The following is a 19,426-nucleotide window of genomic DNA, read 5'->3' on the forward strand; positions in this document are numbered from 1 at the left end:
GTGTCAACTTTGAAATCGAGGCTTTGCTTGCAACGTGGCTCACCGGTCACTTCCGGTTGGCGTCGAGGAACTTTTTTTTAATCGAATCATCCCACTTTGAGATTTTCCACTTAATTCTTTTGAGGCCAGGGACAGTCTGTTGATTCCACCCGTGGGGTAAGAAGGATTAATTTTTTTCAACCTTGTTAATAATAATTAATAATCTAGAAGGCTAATAGAGTTTTTCTTCCCACAGCCTGATCATTTCTTAAAAATAAAATAGGTAGTCTCTGTAAGAAGTAGTATATGTCTATATAAATCTATTTGTCGGTGATGGCTTTCGTGATTTTAAGTAATTTTTATGTTTTGGGCCAAAGAAAATGGACCCCTCAGAAGCTTCTAATTTTGTTTATTTTGTTATAATTTGTTTTTGTTAACATTGTCTCATTCATTTTTGACTTCTTGTTATCCTTTTCTGAAATGGGTCGCTGTATTTTTTTTTTTTTAATAGTCGTCTTTATTGCTACTACTACAGTTGCTCATAATGGCTGAGTTTTTATCTTTCCTGCTGACACATTCCAACTTTTATCTTGTTTTTGTCATTAACCGTTTTATCTTGTTTTATCACCTTAGAATAATGATTCAATATATCTTTTTTTTTTTTTTTTTTTTTTTTCCTTTACCTACATTGGAAGTGTTTCTAAGAAAACTAACGTTTTTTGGTACTAGTGCAGAAGAACTGCAGAAAGTGATCATCCGGACGTAAATAATAACGTTATTTAAAAAGCCATTCTTAACATGGGGAGGGTGTTTTGTATCTATTCTATACTTCAACCTTACAATTGAATAAAAAAAAATATATCCTAAAACTTTAAACTTGCACTAGCACCCGTTTTTTTTTTTTTTTTTTTTTTTTTTTAAATAGAAAATGAATACCTGTGCAGAATACGGGGTGCTGTTTGTTGTTTTTTTTTATTTGAATTTAAGTTTAATTCAAATTTTTACTGTTACTTTTTAAGGTGAAAGTACAGAACAGTTACAAAACCCTCTCCCAATGTTAAAGCTGAAATGTTATTTCAGCACGGTAACATAAGTGCATAAGTACCCAAAACGCTACCACTTCCTCAGGTTAAAAACGTTATTTCAGCACGGTCCGTATTCTGCGTAAGTATTGCAAAATGAACCGATTTGTCATAAAAAAAATACACCCAATAACCATTTTTTCTTTTTCTTTTTTTTTTTTGGTACTTGTACAGTTTAATCAAGACATAAAAAAAAAAAAAAAAAAAAAAAAAAAAAATGAAAATATCGAAAAAAGGTTATATTGCACATATCCGTTATGGAACGAAGTTCTCGGAAAAAAAAAAATTCGGTACTCATGCAGAGAATGATCCGTACTGAAATAATAACGTTATTATTTAAAAAGCCATTCTTAACCTGGGGAGAGGAAGGTGTTTTTTTTACCTATTCTGTACTTTAACCTTACAATTGAATAATAATAAAAAACAAACTTTGATTAAACGTGGAAATACGATTTAAAAAATAGGATCATTCTCTGCATTAGCACCAAAATTTCACTTAAGTTTTATCAAGTATTCTTTTACAGCGAAAAAACAATTTGATACTGAGCAAAAGGTTTGATTTTTAGGAAGAAAAGCTAGTAATAAAGATGGAGGGAGTATCGGCGCTTTACATGGAGTTATCTCCCGTGGAGTGTTCAACAAATTTCATAATGGCTGACTTAAAACGCGCGCTCATAAGAACGTGTTTTCCGCTGTAAAACAACAAAAAAAAAAAAAACTCTACTCGATCAAATTAAATGTCATTTTTTTTTTCTCCAATATTTATACACAAACGAGGCTTTGAATTGGATGGCTACCCATATAAGATGCCTGAAATCGGAGTCACAACAGTCGAAAAGCGACGACCGCCGAAAATTAAACTTTGGTTCCGTAAAAAAAAAAAAAAATGCATTAAATTTGGACTATTAAAAATGCTTAAAGATTGCATTTTATTTTTAAATTTGCCACTTAAACCGTTTCATCTTAGAGTTCCGTCTGCGGAAAGGAAAGAATTAACAAAGCAAAGCAGCACTCTTTCCTTCCCATGCTAAAAATGGTTTTCTAAACTTGCACGGGATAATAAAATGCATAAATGTCATTTAAAATATATATTTTCATTTATTTCATATTGTTTTTGGCAATTCGAAACTGAACTCATTCGCCGAATTTTACGGGTTTTTTTTTTTTTTTTTTTTGTTATAAAACTGTTACATAAAATAAAGGAGTTGAAAAAAAAATGGTCAAAATTCTTTTCAACCCCTCCCCATACACACAAAAACAACCTTTACAATGACGATCTTTATAGGTTTTCGAGTGTTCTGAAAACAAATATAGCATTTAAGTGGTGCCGAGAAATAGTTGGTGATTGTGCATAAAACGAGAGCCTAACTTTTCAAACACACCGGAAGCTGGCACCCGCGTATCTCAATTGATGTATGGAAGCACAAAATAGATACAATTTTCAAATATGTGTTTATTTTTTTACACTCTTATGATAAAAAAAAAATTGATAAAAGTTTACGTATTTTTATATATATAAAAATACGTGAACTTTTATCAATTTTTTCGCGTCTCTCAATTAAGGCATGGAAGCACAAAATGTATACAATTTTCAAATAACTGTTTCGGCAATATATGATCTGATCTACTAGATTTTTTTTTTTTTTTACTTTCTGGCCTTTTGGTCAAGATCAAAGTGTAGTATCTGTTCTTCAGATGCTGCACTTTCATTTCTTGTTCTCTTTCGGTGGAGGATCAGTCCTTCACGACTGAGACAATTTTTTATTTTTGTACCTTTTCTCCACGTTAAAAAACGACCCTGGTGTCTAACTCTGTCCCGTGGGGAGGCATAGTAAATAGCTACTAGTTTCGTACTTATGTTGTTTGAATTTAATGTTTTTAACGTGAAATATTTATATTTTAAAACTTAAACTATTCTGTTGCACATTCACCTTTTTGAAACTAAAATTGTAAAAAATATGACAGTTTTTTTTTTTTCATGTTTCTGTATCTAAGTAGTTTGAAAATATATAACATTAACTTAAATAAAGGTATTTGTTTGAACAGATGCGATTAAATAAAAAAAAAATTGATAAATTTTATTTTTTTTGCGTATTTTAATATTTTTATTATTGGGGGTTAAAAAAACAAAATATATTGGAAAATTGTATCTATTTGGTTTCCATACATCGAGAGACGCAGGTGCCAGCTTCCCGTGTGTTTGAAAGTTAGGCTCTCGTTTTATGCACAATTACCAAATAAATTTCATATGTAGAAATTTGATCCTTTCGTTTAGTTTCGAAAGACAAAGGATAACCCCTGTAGGGTTAGTTGCGCATTCCCAGTCACCCCTCTCCTGAATCGGCACTGCTTGGCTTGAGCCCAGTAACAAGGAGTCCAGGACGACTGGAAACAATGCGGAGAGCACATGGAAGTCCCTAATGGTCACCCATCTGATTCTGACCAGGCTCGACGTTCCTTAACTTCGGTGATCTGAGGGGAACCGGTGTCAAACGTGATTATGCCGTACCTGAAGAAATTTTTTTAAAAGTGGGTATAACTTTTCTATATAAATTTAATGTAAAATCAGCACCCACTTTCTGGCCACTTATTTATTTTTTTACTTGCTTTCCACCCTAACAACCACTTTTACAATGACGACGATAGGTTTTCGGATGTGCTGAAAATGAATACGGCATTTAAATTTAACGCAAACAAGTACTTTTCCGGATATTAAGCAATGTAATTCCCTATGTTATCAGTGGTGGCCGTTTCTGCACGCGTCAAAAATTATATTTTACGGTAGGTTTTGTTTACTAAATTGGGTATTACTTTAAAGGCACCTCAATATTCACCGTTAAATTAACGACTTTTATAGTATGCTGAAAACGAATATCATTTAAATTTGGGGCAGATAAAGTTTTCTGGGTATTAAGACCTTTATTCAATGTAATCCCTTATGTTTTCATTGGCGGCCCTGTTTTTTGGAACCGAACAAAATACTAATATTAAAAAACACCTCTCCTGTATTCCTTCCCATGTTTAAGAATGCCGACCCATCACCACCACTGACATTCATTAAATACATTGGAAAAAATTCATTAAATACATTGGAAAAAATGTGTTAATGTCCTGAAAACTACTGCCTTAAATTTGAATGTCATATTCGGTTTCAGCAGATCCGAAAATCGAAAAACCTTACTTTAAAGGCGAGTTGCCGTTGAAGTAAAAATTTATCCTAAATTGTTAGGTGAAAGTACGGAATAGTTACAAAACACCGTCCCCTTATTTTTGGAATGGGTTTCTAAATATTCCAGCACGGTACCTTTTCTGCATAAGTACCCAATTGTTAAATTTGTTACATCAAAAATGTGATCGAAAAACGGGAAATACTACAATTGAACCTCTTCAAAATCGAAACTTTATTTTTTGCTTTTTCATAATAAAAATCTCTATTCTAAATATTTTAATTTCTAGCATTCACTTTCATTTTTTGGTACTAGTGAGTGCACTTATTGATCCGTGCTGAAATAATGTTATTTAAAAAGCCATTCTTAACATGGGGAGGGTGTTTTCTAACTATTCTTTACTTTAACCTTTCAATTGAATAAAAAACAAAACTTTAAACTTGGAAATACGATTTAAAAAAAATAGTGCGGATCAGTAAATGCACTAGCACTTTTTTTAACCTAATTTTTCTTTCCTTATAAATTTTGTATTTGTTTTAAACAAGAACGGAGCAAATTATAATTTGAAAACACTTGTGCACATTCAGAATTACACTTAAACCAATACAGAAAAATGTCATCACTGAACGAAGATGTCATATTCCAAAAATTACATAAATCGATCAAGTAAGAAAATCAAAATTTTCGATTTAGTTACTATTGTATTTTTTTCAATATTTCCATTTTTTAATGTCGTCATTAAACTGTATAAGTACCCTATTGTATTGAATATAAGGCTGATTTTGACCTCGACACTTCGAATTGAGTTGTCTCCCTCTTATTTCATCAGATTTTTTCATGGTCGACGAAAACACTACGACTCGTTTAACCATAAAAAAATATATATATATTCAAATGTGATTTTTTTTATTCCGTTTTCGTTCGGTGACTAGTGCAGACTGCACGTGCATTATACAGACTTTTTTATACTCCTTGTCCTTCGCTGAGCTTTTTAAAACGTAAACTGCTTCCGTCATTTCCGTAACCGACTTTAAAATGAATCCTGGTTCCTGAAACGGGAAACGAACATTTGATTTATTTACATTGCATTTTTCTTTTTACTGATATAATTTATTTTCTGTTTTTTTTTTTTTTTTTTTTTTTTTTTTCATAAGTAAAAATTTAAAATAGCACTAGAAAACATTTTGTGTGGGTTCCTATCAGTATTTTATTTTTGAGTTTTAGCCATTATCGAGATTTCAAAGCTTTAAGAATTATATCGCGGCCATTTTTTTCTCTTATGTAACGTTTGACACTAATTGTTTTTCGGACCGAATAAACGTTTTAAAGTAAAAACACTAAAAACTTAGAACTCTTTCAGAAGATTGTAACTTATCTTGCCTTTGATAACGTTTGTTATTTGTTTTTAACTACTTTTTAGTACGTCTGCCTATTGTAAACCAAACCATTATAAAAATGACTGATGCCAATTCTGTGTATTGACGAAGTCAGAGTAAATTCATTCTAAAATAACGGGAAATACATCTTTTCTGGTAATAATAAAACAGTTCGTTTCATTTTGTTTTCGAGTTTCCGAGTCGATTTTAAAGTTTGGTGAGTGTGGACGATTTTTTTTAACGGTGATTTGGCCAGGGTATTCCAACATCGACGTTTACCCTAACTTTACCCCCCCCTTCCGAAAAGAACAAAAGCAAAAAAAAAAAAAAAAAAAAAAAAACTGGCCTTCAAATCGTAAACTCATCTAAAATTTCCGTAACTGACTCTTGGATGCTCCCACTTTAACAAAATCTGTGCTACTATTCCTTAAAAGTACCCCCGAAACAAAAGGAAGCAACAGTTTACAAAAATAAATAAATAAAAAGTAAAAGAAAAAAAAATTAAATGTAAATATATCAATTTTTTTTTTATTTCAGTTTAGGGAACCCAGGTTTCATTTTGTATAATCGCCTAACACATTATCGGCAGTCGTGGGGCTGATCTGTAGAAAGCACAAATCATTTTAAAAGTAATCGAAATAAAATGTACGGTTTATGTTAAGGTTTATTGTAAAAACAAAAAATACTACGCAAGAATCGTTTGTCCTGAAACTAATTTTCACAAGTTTCTGAAATAGGAAGAATTTGCTGAGAGCAGCTAAAATTTCTTCCACGTCTTAATTTTTTTTTTTTTTTCAATCTTAATCTAAATTTAATCCGAGACATATTTGATTTGAAGTTAAACTTAGACACATTTTAGGATTAAATTCGTAGTTAAATAAATTATTAGTAATTGTTTTTTCATTTTTTTGAATAAATTGACATGTTATGCTTCCATTGGGGGGGGGGATTCGTTGGCTTATTTTTGGTACAATGTTAACAATATAAAATTATGTTGACGAGTAGTTTTTTTTTTTTTTTTGTTTTTCATCCTTTCGTTTGGTTACAACTCTTTTGCATAATTTAATTCGGCTTTCGTTTTTTTCTTTTAAATTAAGATTCCATTCTGTGTAATTTTAATCTCAGCTGGAAGTGTTACAAACCTTTGACCCACTTTTCACAATTTTAGTTCACTTAACGTTCCGCTTTTTCTGTCTACGAATCACCGTTGTCATCTCAATTCACAAACATGAGTATTTTTTAAAGTTTTTGTAGGGATTTACATTTTTTCTTTTTTTTTTTTAATTTCCTTGACCACAAAAATAAACATATTTAATCTTCAATAAACACGTTGTTTCTCAACCAATGCAATTTTATTAGAAAAGGCTAGTACCCTTTTTTTTTTTTTTATACATTAAAATCAATTTAGTGTATTGTGTGAGGGGGGGGACGTTTTAAATTAGTAAATTGGCCAGCATACTAACAGAAATTCAAGATGGACATCTGTAAAATTAGACGATATAAAAATTGGAATGGAAAATGTCAGACGAAAAAGTTTGTTAAAATTTGCGGAGAATGCTGTTTTACGATTGTTTTAAAAATGGAACGGAAATTTAAATTTCGTTCCGTATTAATCTTTTTTATTGTGCCCCCCCCCAAAAAAAATCTAAAGAATAACATTCAACAACGTTTTATAAACGAAAGATTTTCTTATAAAAATAAAATGTTAACAAAAACGAAATAATTTTTTTTTTAAACGAAAAAAGTCGATTTGGTATACCATGTTAAGAACGGCTTTCGGAATAAACACCTCCAATCTTGTCAGCGTGAACGATGAGTTGGAGTACGTAATGTAAAAATGTACCGAATTTAAAACGGAACGGAATTTAAATTTCCGTTCCATTTTTACAGCAACCTCAAAACAAATGTAAACAAGTTCTTGAGTCGTTACCTTAAATAATCGAATTCTACCTAACCTCCACCACTACCAACCACTACGCTGTTGTCTTAGGGACCACCTTGCATGCATTAACCATTAAGTAGCCTTCGGATCTTGATAAGTAATGACTCCCTTGTGTAAAAAACAAAACAAAAAAAAAAGTACTCTTAATGAGTTATAAAAATATTAATAAAGTAAAATTTATTCAAAACAAAACCTTTTAAATAAATTTCGTTTTTAGTTATGAAAGCCCTATTTCTTTTGTGTTCGGCTAAATGCCAGAAACTATGTAATTTAGAGATTTCACATTGCAGCAAGCTTATGGTAAATAAAATAAAATACCTTTGGGTCATCATGGATCGAGATGGAGAGAGGTTAGAAAATTTTTTTTATTACACTAAAACCAGGTGAAACAATCAGCTGCTGACTTGCATTCTTTTTTTTCTATTCTATTGAACCAGTTGTCAAGAGAGTGGGTGTATTTAAAAAGTAACGTGAATAAAGATTTGAAGAGGTTATGCGTTTTTAACTCTTGTTATCCGTGCCAGAGAGTAACAGTGCTGTTCAAATGCATATCAGCTCCTTTTCAATTATCTAAAAAGTAAAATAAAATAAAAACTTTTTGTAATATTCCATAGATTTAAACTAGATTCATGTAACTGTAGCTTTCACAATCTTCCTTACCTCTAGAATGAATTTGGTATTTTGGTGATTGAAAGTTTAGAGAATAAGCCAAGGAACAATAGCTGATCTCCATTCCGCCCAATTTTAGTCTTCTGCCATATCTTTTATTTTATAAAGAAAATTTACTGTGTTTTTGTAAAAATTTTTAAAAATCTCCCTTTTCAATCGGTCCTGGATATGACCTTAAACTATATCCAGTGTGGAGCCACCCTTTAATTACCATTGCTCCCAACCACTTTGACCCGGAGTGGTAGTACCTGTTAGGGTCCTAACTATGGGTTAAATAGAAACGGACTTAAAAACAACAAATATATTGTATTAAAAAAATTGTTTTCAAAATCTTTGGATTCGGTATTAAATAACCTGAAAAGGGTTGATATGCTGTAAAACAAAAACAACCAACCCTTTTCAACCGCCTTTCTCCTGCAGCAGCATTTGCTGGGGTTCAGTGGCAAGAAGTTTGAGATAAGCAGAGAAAGACTTGTATTTAAGTTTCTCTCCCGCAGACTAGTTTGGCTAGAAACAAAGTATAATATCTGTTCTGATATATGCCGTCTTTTCTGTCCTGGTTAATAAAGATGGACTGACATCCAATCCCCCCCCCCCCATCTTATTTTTTTGTGAGCTGGATTTCCCCCCAAATTAAAAATCGATCTTGTCTTACTGTCCTTGTGGAGAGGTAACGAAATAGATTAGTTGTACAATTAAAGTTGGCGTCTAGTCGACCATATTATTTCACCCATAGCTGGGGAACATCATTCTAAAAGGAACTTTATGGCCAACGTAACTGAATTTAATCATTAAAGGCAGTGGAAAACAATGTTTTACATTCTGAATAAGTTTCTTTCACGCCAGCTATAAAGTATCCGTCTTGCAATGACACCATAATAGTGAAGTGACCTTGTCCTCCAAATGTGGTCATCAATGACCATCTAAATTTTCTTTGGAAAGAAAATGGGTGTTTCTACAGAACCAAACTGACTTTTGCCAAACTAAACTTGAAATTTAGGTTAGGATTTAAAAAAAAAAAAAAAACTTTTTCTATAGAAGTATTGGAAAAAAAATGTAAGAAATTAGTGTTGGGACGATTCCTAAATTTTTTCCGATTCCAGGAAAATGTTTAACAATTCCGATACCAAGTACGATTCCAATTCCCATGAAATTCTTGTTCTGAAATATACTATTATATAATAGAAAATTTTTGTGTAGCAAAAAAATTTGGTACAGTGAAAAGTGGAAATACAATTAAGGGAATTTTGAAAACGATTTGATTTTTTTTTTTTTTTTTCGTAAAATTTCTTTCATTAAAGATAAGTCAAAACATTTTGGTAATCTCCAAAAATACCGTTAGGGCTTACAACATGGCCGCCAGAAGAGTCAACAAAAAAAACTGCGAATAAAATATATAAAACTCGTAATTTCTGTTTTTAAAGTGGGTTGTCAATTTTCTTTATGAAATATACTTCCAAAATAAACTATTACAGTCGTTTAAAACATAATAGAAGTATTATTTTTTATTTTTTAAAAACAATGTTTACAAAATGTCTACGCTTCGTAGACATTTTGTAAACATTGTTTTTAAAAAATATAAAGGTTGACAAGACATTTTTCATTTACTAATGAGATTTTTAATTCATTTACTAATGGAAGAGTGTCGGTTAAAAAAAAAAAAAAAAAAATGAAAACTTGCCAAAAGATAAACGCTCCCTTTTTGGTGCCTCTGCACTTTATCACCGAAACTGGATACGCCATTTTATTTCGCGCACCTGTTGTTCAAATCCAAGGAAGAAATCAGTATTTTAAACTATGACAGAAGTTAGAAATAACAAAAATTAAACTAGATATTAATTACTTCCGGAAATAACTATAAAGTAAATCAAGTAAAAGAACATATATCCATAATTGTTTAATTGGAAATGTTTCGATTTAATTAATGAAAATGGGACAGTTTCTCATGAAACGTGTGTGTGTGTGTATATATATATATATATATATATATATATATATAAAAAATTTATTTTTTTTTTATTAAAAACAGAAAATGTAAATGACATACATAATTGTCTAAACTGGGCGAGCGAGCGCCATCTGAAAACCAAAAAAATAAAAATTTATCAAAATATAATTGTAAAAACATTTATTGAAAAGTTTGCGTGAGAAAATGATTTTAATAAACCAATTTTGTAATTAAAGCAACATTGGAATTTTTATAAAAAATTTTTTTTTTTTAATTAAAGCAACTTTGAAGGGTCAACAACAAATTTAAATGAAACCAAAAAATCATTATCTAGTTTAATTTTATTTCATGCTTCGGTCATAGTTTAAAATACTGATTTCTCCTTTCGATTTCAACAACAGGTGTGCAAAATAAAATGGCATCTCCAGTTTCGGCGATAAAATGAAGTACCCCCCTTTATCTTTTTTTAGTCACAAGTTGGAAAAACCACTGATTTTTAACATGATGTACTCGCAATGAGAGCACTGCAAAATATTTTTTCTTTAAGGGTTAAGTATTCAACTTTTTCATGGACTTGACGTAGACTAAACTTTGCTCACAAATGAAAACAATATTACCTTGTGGCCCCTAAAGTTTTGCAACAGTGCAATTAGATAACTAATCATGGACCTCGAAGTTTCAAAGCAGACAGTCCCTATGTATGTGACTGAATAAAACTCATTAAGATAAAGATTACCTTTAAAGTAGTTAATAAAATTCTTGTATATCATTGTTATCAAAAGTGCTATGACGTTTTTATCATAAATTTTTGACAGCATTAATCTCACTTCAAATAAACAGTTCAGCTTAAAAATATAAGAGAATCGTAAATCTACAGTATTAACGATGCGATTCCGATTCCCCCAAAATACACGATTCTTATGATTCTGGCTAATCATCCCACCACTAGAAATACTCAAACTATATGTCCTCTTTTCTAAACCTATCTTGTACATTGTGTTCTTGGCAAGAATTTATTTGAATAAGAATTAAAACTTTTAACTCGTCTGTGTTATGTATTTCACAAAATAACTGCTGATCAAATCATATCCATTCATTTAACATTTTCCATTAAAATCTTTTTAATGTTCCATAGATTTAAACGAGATCCACATTTTTTTGTCCTTATTCCATGACTCTGTGCCTTGTAAGGCCCTGACTGCTAAGACTACAGTGTAGCAAAGGTTGCACAATCCCCTTTGTCTATAGAATGAATGTGGTATTTTGGTGACTGAAACTAGTTTGGAGAAAAGATCTAGAGGATGGCAGTCAAGCACATCCTTCCCAATTTTTGCTTTGTGTTACATCTTATTTTATGAAGAAAATTTATACTTTGGACTTGCAAAAATTTAGATAAAATTTCCTGCATAAACTTCCAGAACGAATCTCTCAGCTCATCAAATAAAAGATCACCGAAATGACCCAGTTTCTGCCAAACTGATTGCAGAGATTGGAAACTTGCCTGCCATATGTCCAAATTCAGTCAAGTGGCAGAGGAATACAACTGTTTCCAAAGACTCGACAGGATGTTTAAATTTTTTAAAGTGATTGCTGTTAAGACTTTTACTAGTCATGGCTGATGAAACTACAGCATGCTACCCTCTGTGGATGTTTCTTGATTTATTTTAGTTGTAAACATTGAACCTGTTGAGGATGAGATTTCTTTATTTACAATTTAACAAAATATAATTTGATACAAAATAAAATTTGGTTTCTCAAATGTATGTACAAGAAAGACTTGCCAATTGTTTTTAAATAAGGATTCATGACTTTAATTATTTGGACTACTGTTCTCATCTTGAATGTTATTATTGTCATGTAACAGATAAATACTAAGTAAAATTCAGTTTTAAGTGACACTCTTCTGGAGGTTCAGAGTTCAATCTTCAGTGCCGGTGATACTAAGAATACAATTGTGGATTAACACTTCTACTCAATTATGGTTGATAGAACGAGAGCATGCTATCCCCATTAATTAAATATAAGAAATTCCATACAGATTCCTGAGTTTGACAAGATACATCTGAAAAAGGTCAGAGATGAATTGACCAAAATGTGAGAAAAACAGAACAGTTGTCTGAAGAATCCAAATTATACTTTTTTTTTTTTTTTTTTTTTTATCTGATTTAAATATTTGCAAATCCATTGAGGATGTTTTAGATCTATTATATATGTGTGTGTGTGTGTGGCATAATAACGTTGACACACCGGTTCCCGTCAGATCACCAAAGTTAAGCAATGCTGAGCCTGGCTAGTACCAGATGGGTGACTATTTGGGAATTCTAGTTGCTGCATGTGCTTTCCGCTTATCTCTGCATTGTTTTCAGTAATTCTGAACCTCCACTTGCCACTGGTATTCAACAATGTTGACCCAGGAGAGGTGTGGTTGGAGATTGCGCAACTCTTGCCACAAAAAAATTTCACGTGCAATCACCCTCACTGTGGGTATCCATAGTCTGTCAAGATTGAAGGAAGCCTTTTATATATATATATATATATATATATATATATATTCCAAAAGTAATGCATCCTAGTTTTTAACTTAAACAAAAATTGAAGAGCAGCAAACACAAGTGTGGTACCATTAAAACGAGCGACCTCTTGTGTTCCAGAATTTATTTTTCTACATAGTCACCACCATTCTCCATGCACTTTTGCCAGCGATAGAATGGTGGCTGTGCATGGGTGGCCAGAGCGTGCTTTGTCACTCAATATCTGTTGCCACTCTGAAATCGACAACTATGCTGAAATCCACTGCATTGGCTTTATAAATGTTTAACAGGTGCCGGTGGATGTTGATCAGTTCAATCTTTTTTACATGGCGGAACTCAACAACGCATCTCTGCTTCTGACGCATGTTCATGACTGGTTACTGTCTTAGTCTCACACCGTCAATATCTGCAACAGAGATGAAACTTTCAGGTCATGAATACATAAGTTCAGTCATCATAACAATGCAGTTTGCATCCTCTGATCCATTTTGATGAAAAAAAAAAAAAAAATAGGCATTACTTTTGGAATGCCTCTCGTATATTATATTCAGTTTAACGTTGCATGTGTTTGATGACTTTAAGAAATTTACATCCAAATTAATATATCTCTCGTTATATTTTTATTTCCATTTCTCTCAAATCAATTTTTATTACTTTTCTCGTGTTTTCCTTAACCTTCACCTGTAGGCCGATCCTGCTACCTCAACTGTTCTACATCTACCAATCAAAACCCTCGTCAATTCTTTCTATGTGGCTATACTATTGTTTCGTATTTTTCACACATTTCCCTATACTGTCCAGACTTCTAAAGTCATCAGATCTAAGTCTCTTTAACACATACATTACACATCCATGGTATTATTCTCATATCATTCCTCTCCATGCAACACACGTCCTCAACCCTCGCTGGCCAGGTTTTACTCCCATACAGCATCACACTTTATATGCATGCATGATTAGACTCTTTATTGATGTTGGTAATGCTCTGTTGGTTAGTCATGACAGAAGTTTCCTGAACTTTCTTCATCTACTCCCAGCACCTCCTCCACCTTGTGCTCCAGTGTTATCGTCACCAAGGTAACAGAATTTCGTGATAACCTCAATAGCTTTGCCATCCATACACACTTTCTCCACAACAGTTCTCTATCTTGCATACAAACTGGTTATCTCCCCTGAATCTATTATTTACTCTTTATTCACGGCAAATAAAGCCTATAGCCACTCGCATGTAAGCGGCTACTATTTTAGATGTCTAAAATGGCACTATGTAGGGAGGTAAGCAAGATGTCTGTGTGCATGTCATTTAAATTTTTGCGTATTAGTACGGTCAGGGAAGTGCAAACTATACATCATAATGCTACTAAATCTTATGTCTAAGGACTTTTACAGTGCAGAGGTGGGATTTTGCTGCTTGTTAGGCGTCTTTACATTGAGGGGGCCACAAATGCTATAATTTAGGCAGAGCACATTAAATTAGAGCACAGAATTTACCAAGAATTCCACTGACTTCGATCCCAGAACTTTTTTTTTTTTTACAACGGAATCGCCACTTATCAAGGCTCAGGCCACACGTGGATAAGGCTTAAAGAGTTTACAATAATCAAAGGGACAATGTCATAGTAATCGTTAGTGTAAATTTGGTAAACTGGATTTCTTAGGGGGAACGGCTAACCAAGAACTTGTTTACATTGGACTTGAAGATGACCATATTGCAGTCAGCTGGAAAGCAGACAAACGAGAGTTCCACAGCGACCTTGGCAACGGAACGCGTTCCATTTCAGATCTTGAGTAAAGGTCTAGCCCAGAAGCTTGTCAAAACACGGAGCCTCCCCAAGATGAGAGCCATTCATTTCAATTAATGCCAGATGGGGATCGGAGGATGATGTAAAGATAGAAACTTGGTTTTAGATGCATTAAAAGTAACCAGCCACTTTTTTCCCCATTGTACCACAATTGTGTTATACTACTTTTATGTCCCCTTACAAAGATTATAGAAGGCTTCTAAATTTTATGTCTATAATCATTCTAATTTTGATCAAAATCACATTTTAATTCTAGAAAATGTCTAAAATTTAAACTTAAGGAGTATTAAGAAGAAAGGTATATTCATGGAATCTTGCTTAATTGGTGTGTTATGACCATGGCTAGGACAACAGCATATTCTTTTGTTTTGACTCATGAGCATGTATCCGTTTATCTTATATGCTTTTATATAGTAATGTGGTTCTCGGTTGATTAACTCTTTTACTGTGTTGGATATATTCTCAAAAGTCAAAGCAATGAAAAGAATATGCTGTTGTCATAGACTAGTTATGACTATGCATCAAATTAAACTCCAAATGAAATATTTAAATTTTCAAGTTTGAGGTTGCACCAATATTATGCATTCTAAAAACCCATTGAAATATCTCAAAAGAAACTGAAATTTCGGTAATATTTCCTAATTGTCTAATAATTAAAATTTTACAAAAATAGGGGATTTTCACAAAGGACTTACACCCCTCTCTTTGCCCTTTTTGCATAAAACTAAATATAGCCAGCAATATATACCCTTTCACCTAGCAAGTGTATTCCAAAATTAATGATTGGTTAGTTTAGAAGTGACCCTTGTACATACACATATATATAAATACACACATGCATAACTTTATATAAGAGACGAGATGTACCTGGCATTGCTCAGGATTAAACGTAACATTTACTTCATTTAAAAAATGAAGTAAAGAAACTGAGATGTGCATGCGAGTATTGTTTTTTCTAAACGGTTCATTTCTTGTAAGTAAAAAAAAAAAAAAAATTTACTCGAGCTGAGATCAAAACCCAAAGACAGCGAGTCAAGTACGATAACCATTAGATCAGCTTGCTACGATCTTTAAAAAGTTTTTCAAACCTCGTGAAACAGCTGACAGACAAAAATCTGACGACCTCCAGGTACCAATTTTTCAATTTTGACCGTTTAGCAGCCCTTTTTTTATGGATCAAAACCGGTTATTTTTCTACTTGTCTAAATACCCTATATACCAAATTTCAATTCTGTAGATCAAAAATTCGTTGAGTATATAGGTTGAGAAATGTCCTCACTGACACACACATTTATAGATATATAGTATGAATGTGGATCAGTTATTTGTATTGATGAAATGAGATCAGCCTTTATGTCCACAAAATCGCTTTGGATAATTGATGCATCTCTTGAATCTTTTGATTAATTTTTCTTTCTCTTCACTGTTGATACCCCCTACTGCACCCGTCACCCCAGTTTTTCCCAATTCATAACGATCATTGGGAAAGATTAAATATTTATTAAACGTTTTGCTTGGTTAGCCTACATTTTTTTTGTGCGATTGATAATCTATATTAATGAGATTGAAACAACCCCACATGTGTTTCCCGTATCAATGTAACTTCAATAATTGCAGATTTATTATAATACTAGCTGGGGTGGGGTGTACTCGGCGTTGCCTGGGTGTTTAGAAGTGTGCATGTTGGAATCAAAAAAAAAAGAATAAGCGAAGTAAGAACCCTGTTTAAATATTAAAAAAAAAAAAAATGTTAAAACGTCTTTTAAAAATCGTTGCCCGGGTGTTTGTGTTGGGGGTGGGGGGCTTAAAAAAAAAAAACAATTTTCGTAAGGAGTTAGGATCGAACTCGAAGCCTTGAGACGAAGGTGGAAAAGAAAGTGTGCAAAAAACCTGACACGTTACCTGCTCGGCCAACAAAGAGGAACTGAAACACGTTTGAATTTATTTAAGTATTAAAAACAGAATTGACACGTGCCAGCAATAAATGTTAACTCTGCTACTTCTATTTGACCTCATTAAAGAGGTCAAAGTGGACTTAACTTTTGCTGCTGGGCAGCTTTTGGATTTGTTTACCCAACTTTGGCTGGTTGTTTCCCCAAGATGTTGGGGGGGGGGGCAGCTCCCCATTGTCCAGATTGAATAGCAATTGTCTGATATAAGGAGTTTGACCCCACATTGATCAAAGCTGATTGCTTCTGGACGTTCCCTGGTGCGATTGCCGAGAGCAATTCTTAGTTTTGAATTAGTTTTGGTTTTATACAAAAAAGCTGAACGAACACAAGACGGGCTGAAATAGCAAGAATTTTGTAAAAATCGACATAAATAAATCTAGATGCAGCGCGCGTTCGCAAATCGTACATATTATGATCTAGGGGCTATATAAAGTTCTAAGCGATAGTACCCCCCCCCCCCGGACCGTCGGCGAAAAAAGGACTTTTTGAGACCTACAAAAAATGCACGCACACATTTGCGTTTTATATAGATTAGCCTGGATACCCGGGTGTTTGGAAATGTGTTGAGCAAAAAAAAAAAAGAAAAAATGGTAGTAGGCAGGTAGGCTCGAGTCCGTACCATGAAGTAGGAAAAAAACACGAAAAAAGTGATGTCTTTGCTGTTGCCTCCATCGCCAAACCGGAAGTGGCAATGGTTTAAATTAAGGTTAGTCAATTGAAAAGAGGGGATGACTTTTGAAAATATCAGTGAAAAAAGCGAACCCTCCCTATAGAAAAGTGCCCGGTGAAGGAATTTATATTTTTAGCCAATTTTTCGATATTTGTCGTCCGAAGGGTCGAGCTTCAAAATGATACTGATTTTGTGAAAATCCATTGCTTCTGTCGAAAGTTTTAGGCATACATACATACATACATTTAAACAGACAGGTGAGATTTATATTATAGATTAATTTCATTTTTCGTTTTCTACTGAAGTTGGACGTTTCGTGAATGACTTTCAAATTTTCCTGTCTTGCCATTCACCAAGATCAGGTCATTATCAACGTATCCTCTCCATGTCTTAAGTGACCTGTCACGTAACTCAGGGACCATCAACATCAATGTTGGGCATACCTGGAGAATTTCCGTTTAATCAACGGACGATACTAAGAATATAATTGTGACTTATTTAAGACTTCTACTAGTCATGGTTGACAAAATGAGAGCATGCTGCTGTTACCCCCCCCCCGGGGGGGGGGTTAAATAAAGGGTTTTAATTTTATTCAGATTCCAAAGTTCAACATGATACACCTTAAGATGGTCGGAGATTACTGAAACATCAGAATAACGCAGAAGATGAGAATAGTAGTCTAAATCAAATATAAATTATTGATCCTCCTAAAGAAACAAAAAAATCAAATATATATTTTTTATCTTGTCTAATACTAACAGTAAATGTCTGCTGTTTCATTTATTTCACAATTTAATAAACAAAGATACTGTAAAAATTGAATCTAAATGAGAAAATATTTTCTAAAAAAAAAAAAGTTTGTATTCTGCATAAATACCAAGGAAATTATGCCATACTAGTGTTCACAATTCATAAAATGTCTTGATTTTTAAGTTGGAAAAAAAAAAGACAATAGGAAAGGAAAAAAGTTTTGAAGCTAAAATTGAAAAAAAAAAAAATTCTAAATTTTTGAGATGAGGATTAATATTATGACTCATTTGAATTGTTCGGATTATTGTTCTCATCTTTGTTATAATGCTTCTATATATTTAATATATAAAAGGCAAAATTTGTGTTTTTATGTCTGCCAAAAACTTTCAATGATACCGATCTCATCAGGATCCGTATCGTTTTCAAGCTCGACGTCTCGGACGACAAGTATCGAAAAATTGGCCAAAAACATTAATTCCTTCACTTTCAACTCGGGGGGGGGGGGTTACAAGGAGGGTTCGCTTTTTTCGTCCACATTTTCACAAGTCATCATCTCCTTTCGATTGACTACCCTTAATTTCAATGCTTGTGACTTCTGGTTTTGCCATGGGCGCAACAGCTAAGATGTTAGGTTTTTTTTTTTTTTTTTTTTTCCTCGCCTTTTCCTTTTGCATTATGGTTCCTACTACCACTTTCTTTCTTAACACCTCTCTTCACTCGGGCTGCCTACTGTTTTGATACCCCCCCCCCACTACCACTCTTTAAATTTTTTAACACCTCTCTCCACCCGTGGTCTTTACTACACCATCTCAACACACCTGGACAATGCTGGGTCCCCCTGCTAGTTACCAATAAGAGCCATTGTTGAAATCGACCTGAAGAAGTTTGAATCTTGACCGTGGCTGTTATTGGTGAATAATGCAAATCTTGTGACAATAACACTCAAGATGAGAACAGTAGTTGAATAATCCAAATAAAAAAAAACAAAAGCTTATCAATTGTTAAAAAAAAAAAAAATATCACTTCCAGAAATAGTGAAAGATTTCTTTCCAAATTTATTTTAGTATGGATGGGGGATTATTAGGGTTACTGTTTGCTTTCTCTCTTCTCCTAAACACTTGCAATGGCTTTGTCCAGCAGTTCTTTTACTTGTTGAATTTTGTGATGGTGTAGATATATATTGAATGAGTATACAAATAAATACACATTAATCTTTATTATAGCATGGAGGGTGGTTATAAAACTACATCTGGAAGCATATCAAGCCTTTTTATGTGAAATATCTGCTGTCTAGATTTGGCTGTGTTCTGATTGAAAAAAATTTTTCAAATTATGTATGTAACATCTGTTAAGTCTTATTCTGGCTTCATATATAAATTTAAAAAAAAATTCTCACCATACAGTGATCTAAGGAAGTTATTGATAAAAAAGTAGACTATATGAATCAATAAAGATGTAACAGTTTGAATTTAAATTGAAAGAATTTTTTTTTTTAATATTAGATGTACCTGTAACCCATTGGGTCACCACCACAACCAATATTTATTCATTAATTTCA

The 19,426-nt window shown here is 32.9% G+C and overlaps 1 protein-coding gene across 1 annotated transcript in view; it reads left to right on the forward strand.

The window, feature by feature from the left end:
• The window catches only part of LOC145297726 (protein RER1-like), a 146,089-nt gene continuing 126,663 nt past the window's right edge, over positions 1-19,426 (forward strand). The window contains exon 1 of the mRNA XM_080143942.1: positions 1-156. The gene's annotated coding sequence lies outside the window, so the exon portion shown is untranslated. The remainder of the gene's footprint in view (positions 157-19,426) is intronic.

This window comes from Euprymna scolopes, chromosome 18 (assembly GCF_053919585.1).
Source record: "Euprymna scolopes isolate OS-2025 chromosome 18, ASM5391958v1, whole genome shotgun sequence".
NCBI classification, from domain to species: Eukaryota; Metazoa; Mollusca; class Cephalopoda; order Sepiida; family Sepiolidae; genus Euprymna; species Euprymna scolopes.